The 6,137-nt window shown below is 40.9% G+C and overlaps 1 pseudogene; it reads right to left on the bottom strand.

Annotated features, from left to right (window-relative positions):
* Positions 1–1,744: 1,744 nt before the first annotated feature.
* Positions 1,745–2,438, bottom strand: LOC129507318 (dnaJ homolog subfamily A member 1-like; annotated as a pseudogene).
* Between the last annotated feature and the right edge of the window lie 3,699 nt (positions 2,439–6,137).

Genomic DNA, 6,137 nt, shown 5'->3' with positions numbered 1-6,137 from the left:
TCAACAAAACTAAAAGACAACCTATAGAATGGGAGAAGATATTTGCAAATAACAGATAAAAGGCTAGTATCCAAGATCTATAAAGAACTTATTAAACTCAACACCCAAGAAACAAACAATCCAATCATGAAATGAGCAGAAGACATGAATAGAAATTTCTCCACAGAAGACATACACATGGCCAACAAGTATATGAAAAAATACTCCACATCACTTGCCATCAGGGAAATACAAATCAAAAATCACAATGAGATATCACCTCACACCAGTGACAATGGCGAAAATTAACAAGACAGGAAACAAAACATCTTGGAAAGGATGTGGAGAAAGGGGAACCCTCTTGTACTTTTGGTAGGAATGCAAACTGGTGCAGACACTCTGGAAAACAGTGTGGAGGTTCCTCAAGAAGTTCAAAACAGAGCTACCATACAACCCAGCAATTGCACTACTGGGTATTTACCCCAAAGATATTGATGTTAGTGAAACCCTGGGACACCTGCACCCCAATGTTCATAGTAGCAATGTCCACAATAGCCAAACTGTGGAAGGAGCCACAGTATCTTTCAACACATGAATGGATAAAGAGGATGTGGTATATATATACAATGGAATATTACTCAGTCATCAGAAAAGACAAATACCCACCATTTGCTTTGATGTAGATGCAACTGCAGAGTATTATGTTGAGTGAAATAAGTCAATCAGAGAAGGACAATCATCATATGGTTTCACTCATACATGGAATATAAGAAACAGTGAAGGGGAAAATATTATAAGGGAAAGAAGGGAAACTGAGTTGGAAAAATTAGAGAGGGAGACAAACCCTGAGGGACTCCTAACTCTGAGAAACAGACAAAGGGTTGCAGAAGGGAAGGTTGGGGGGATGTGCTGAGTGACGGGCACTGAGGAGGGCATTTGATAGGATTAGCACTGGGTGTTATACTATATGGTGACAAATTGAATTTAAATTAAAAAAATACTGAAAAAAAAGGAGTTGTGAGCTGGCTCAGGGTGAGGGTGGGTAGGAACCTTGGGGAGAAAGAGAAAATTAATGGAAATTGTGTGGTTAACAGGGATTTTTTTCTCTGGTTAATTAGATGGACAAACCATTCAGCTAATCATTTCTGAAGCAGAGTGGGAATTTAGAGAGTCTGTGTCTGGCTTCCTCACAAGTAGACAAAGGGGCATCTGTCATTCTCATCAAAGTCAAGTGAGGAAAGAGTGGAGGGACTTCTTTTTTTAAGATTTTATTTATTTATTCATGAGAGACACAGAGAGAGAGGCAGAGACATAGGCAGAGGGAAAAGCGGGATCCCTGATGCAAGAGTCAATCCCAGGACCCCAGAATCACAACCTGAGCCAAAAACAGACCACCTGCGTTCCCCAGGAGGGATTTCTGAATGGCTATTGTTTTCCAGGAATAGAAAGCTCAGGTAAAATTCAACATTGCAGTGGCTCTCCTAATCCCTAGCAGGGTGTCTTGTGGCAAACAATTCTAAATTCTTACCAAATTTATTTCTTCTTCTTTTGGACATAGGCTAGTTTTTTGTTTTTTTGTTTTTGTTTTTGTTTTTTTTTTTTTTTTGCTTTTATATTTGAGTTTATTCTTCATTTAACTTTTAAAACACTACTATAGTTGAATATTAAAACAAAAACAATAGCAAGTAGTGAGCTATGATTATAGTCCTTCACTCATCCACTACTGCATATAAAATGCCAGCAGCAGTGTTATTCACCGGTGCCATTAAGAAGTCTGACACTGAACACCACCCCTAGGATGATGTTCATCATCCTCATATGCTTCCCCATTGTAATGGCACCGTCTCTCCTGATTGGGATCAAAGTCCACAAGTTCTACCTGGTCCATTTCATCAGTCTCTTCTGCTTCCTTCCTCTCAGGTAGGAGTTTTTCCAGCAAAGAAAGTTTATCAGGAGAGAGAAAGCCGTTCTCGGGGAAGTTTACCTTAAATTCGATGATTAGGCAACCCTTCTCATATGGTCTACGATAAATTGGCATGCCTTCATTTAGCACACACTTGATATCCCTATGCTTGACAATCTGGCCTGGATGAGAGGTGATGATGATGGTTCGGTTGTCAAGAGTAGATATTGGCTTTTGAAAGCCACACAGGGCTTCAACCAGCTGTATATCCATACACATGAAAAGATCAATGAACAATGATAATATCTCCTGGTTCCAGTCCTGGTTCTTGGTCTCCCTCACCATGGAATGTTATCTTCTGGCTATCTTTCATTCCTTTGCCAATATACACTTCTAGAATCTTCTTCTCTCGAACTATCTTCCTTCCGTTGCAGCTTTTACATCTATCTTTAGGACTGATCCGTTCCCCATGGCCCTGGCACTCCATGCACACAGACTGAATTTGCTGAACCATTCCAGGTCCTATCTGATGAATTCTTATTTGCATTCCAGTACCTCGGCAATAGGTATTGCCTTTTAGGCAATAGGATATGAGTGACAGTGATACATGCCATTTTCCAGGATTGGCCAATAAAACTTCCCAAAAGTGACGATTTATCCTTTATCCTCAAGCCAGCAAGCTTGGAAGCTGCTTGTTAAAGATACTAAAACCACCAGATAGAAAGAGTCAAGACCCTTGATCCTGTCTTCCTGCTTAACAGAAACACTTATTTAGACTTTACACACATAAGAAATATGTTACCACTCTGTCAAGCTACAGAGATTATTTTTTTGTTTCTTTTGTTTTATTTGTTACAGAGGCTAACATTCTTTAATCTTCCTAAAACTTGAAAGGGTTTGGTTTAAATATTTACCAAAAACTTATTAGCGTCATGCCTGGTACATAGGAAGCCCTCAATAAATGTTAGCTATCACTATAAATATCATTCAATATTAGGATGGAAAGGCCTGGATGATGAAAGGCCATCTGAGTTACGTTTTGAGATGCTGATAGGATTTCCTTTGGCAAGAGATCTAAGGGACAGCATTTCAAATGGGATTGATGATGTGTGAAAGGCTCCAGCAAAGGAAAGGTTTGGGGAAATGAGACTGGTCATTCTGCTCTCACTCTATAGTTGAGAAGGTGGAAACAAAAAAAGAGGATGAAATGGGAAAGTTGTAAAGTCACTGCCCTATATTGCAGAGTCATCTTGAATTAAAAGAGAAGCTCCAGTGACATCCAGCCATAGGAAAAAAGAGTCTTAATATGCATATTCAGGGGACTGAGAGGTTTGTCCCAACTCTTTTTTTTTCTAAAGAAAAAAGAATCCTGCTGATAAGTGTTGAATTCATTAAGAAACCTGGAGCTGTTGCAAGGTAGGGGAAATGGACCAGTGAAAGCATTTTGTCATCAGAAGTGTAATTAAAGAGCAGCCACTATTAGCAGCAGCAGCTGGGCCAATGACTTTTTATTGGGGCCACGGACCTCTTCAAGAGTATGATGGAAGCTAAGAATCCCCTTCCAAAAAAGCACATGTGAACATAAATACTAAGTCCTCCAGGTCCATCCATAGACCCTAGCTTAAGAACCCCTCAGTCAGAGGAATTCAAGGGGAGAGAAAAGAAACCACCTATATCATGCTCATTGTGGTATCTCTGGCTGAAACATAACAGCCAAATATGCCTTCCTATTCCTCAGTGGCACAAGTGTCATGCTGCTACCAATCTGATGCACTGACAGTGACAGTTTCAACTTGACACTGTGTGAAAGACCATGGTGTGATTTTCAGCACTATCACCCATGGTATTGCCTTGGACAAGAGAGTAGAATTCTCTGTGACTCAGTTTCTTCATCAGTGAAATACCTGCAAGTGAAGTCTATGAAACTGCTTTCCAAAATTCTAAATGGTTAATTGCTATACAAGTTCATGCTAATTATTCTGTAGGTAATGCTTGAATAGTTTTCTCTTTTGTCTCTTCAAAAACTGTAGTGGTGCTTCTGTCTCTATTCCCTTAAAGAAGCATGTATTGAATGACTACCATGAGCCAAGCAATTTCCTCAGTGCTCAGGATACAGCAGCAAATGATAGTGTTGGCCCTCAAAAAGCACCATATGCTAGTGATCTTTCTTCCCTGAGCTTAACCCCACTGTCTTAAGTTGGGATCCCCCAGAAAAAGACCCTGAAACAATGAGTGATATGTCTGTAGTTGATTTGGGGGATACAGGAAACATCAGTCAGAGAGTAGAGAAGTGTAGCCCATGAAAAAAGACAACAAATACTGAACATGTGATCAATCCCTCTACCACTGTGGATAAACTGGAGCGTTGTCCCATGGGAAATCTTGGACACACCATATAACCCACACTTTCGGGTTGCCCCACCTGAAAAGAAAGAATCAGCTTCCCTGAGGGTATTCATCCCTAGCACTCCCAACCTGCCTTGCAAATGGATCTTCTCAAGCTTCTGAGAAAGCCTCCAGGGAAAGAGATGCAGATGTTGACGGCTGAAATTCAACTGAAGAGTAATGAAGTGGAGAGGCCCAAGGGAAAGGAGCAGAGCATAGCTCCATAGCTCCATGTCCTAAAATAGTGAATCCTTCATTGTTTAGCTTTGGGTGGTTGCAGACTTTCCTGAGGCCTGATTTAATTGGTGAGATCGCTAGCTGAAAGACAAGAATATCGGCTTGATGATCACCTCTTTAGGTAATTCTGGAAACATTTTTCCTCATGAAATCCATGTAGAAGGTGTTTAATCTCCAAGTCTTTGTGCATCAGAGAAGGATGAAAGAAAGAGCCAGGCCACAAATTTAATAGCTATCATGTATTGGTCAAGGATTGGGTTAATTGCCTTATATGCATTATTATCTGCTAACAACACTGCTAGTTAGGTACTACTATTTCCATGATGAGGCAAGAAAACTAAGACCTAAGAAGGTTAAATAAATGGCAAATCCAAATAAATGGATTTGAACCCAGAGAATTCAGTTATAATCCTGAGAAAAGATTCCTAACCACAGTGTCAGATTGTGTTGTGTTGAAGAAGTGAGTTTAGACCTCACATTTCAGCCATGTTCTCTTCCCATGGCACTAGTCAAGAAGTACAGGCTGCCTTCCAGGGCCTGTCAATGCTGGGAAGATAAAAGTCTAGAAACCAGGTACAGCAGAAAGTCCTGGGGCAGAAAAAAGAACAAACCTCAGAGCTCCATCCAACAGGAGACAGATCCCCAGGAAGAGGATCTTTTTGCTCAGCCTGGCCCATCCTCTGAATATTGGCTCCTACAGCTTCAACATCCTGGAAACCACAGGAGCCTGGGCCATCCCTCGGCTAACCAGGAAGGGCTAATGAACTAATAATGTTATCCGCACTCTTAGAGGAGGGTGAGTTCACAGTGATGTTCATTCTCTGGAGCAGCCATCTGACTCAGCAAGCCCAGGATTATCTAACCAAGTCTCTTTCCTCTTCCTCCATCCTTTTCCCTCTTTACTCCTTCTTCACTCTGTAGGTAAATGTCTAATAAGCATTCTTGTCTCCCAGGCTGAGTTCAGACATCCCTAGCAGGTGATGCAATAGAAGTACTTCACTCTCACTGGTCTTTTCCAGAACTCAGAGGGAACCGACATTTCCCTCAAAGTCCATAATAGCTACTGAGCACTGCCACGCCTTTCAGTACCATCTGCACATGATCTCACAGACTCCTTACAATAGCCCATGAGGTTCTTTTATTCCCAGCTTTCAGATGAAACGCACAGGCTTTCCCTGATCATGATGTTTGGGGTTGCTTTTTTTTTTTTTTTTTTTTAAGTTTTTCTAAGACTCTTCACAAAATACCCATTCAGGAAAGCCATGAATATAACTCTCAGGACCTCTCCCACTGGGCAGAAGACTATCTGACCTTTGGAGAAAAGAGATAAGAGTGGACAATATTCTGCATAAAAATATAAACTTCATAAATCCCTTCTGTGGATGAAAATAGATCAGAGATTGAAGCCCTGGATATGTAACTTTCTAGGTTAATTGCTTTGATTTTAGGCACTCACATTTGGATAGTTTCATCTGAGTGCCTCCCTTGGAAGGAGTGTGTGCACAGATTATTAATCAACTTTGCATTACATTGGAGCAGCTTCTAATTCCCTTAAGAATATGCAGTGGGAGCATAGTAGCAAAAGGGAGCCTGGGGAGATGTGTCCCCCATGTGGAGTCCTAAATGCTACTTT

This window comes from Nyctereutes procyonoides, unplaced genomic scaffold, assembly GCF_905146905.1.
Source record: "Nyctereutes procyonoides isolate TBG_1078 unplaced genomic scaffold, NYPRO_anot_genome, whole genome shotgun sequence".
Lineage (NCBI taxonomy): Eukaryota > Metazoa > Chordata > Mammalia > Carnivora > Canidae > Nyctereutes > Nyctereutes procyonoides.
Note: the sequence above shows the minus strand (reverse complement) of the source record. Positions and strands in the feature narration are given on the sequence as shown.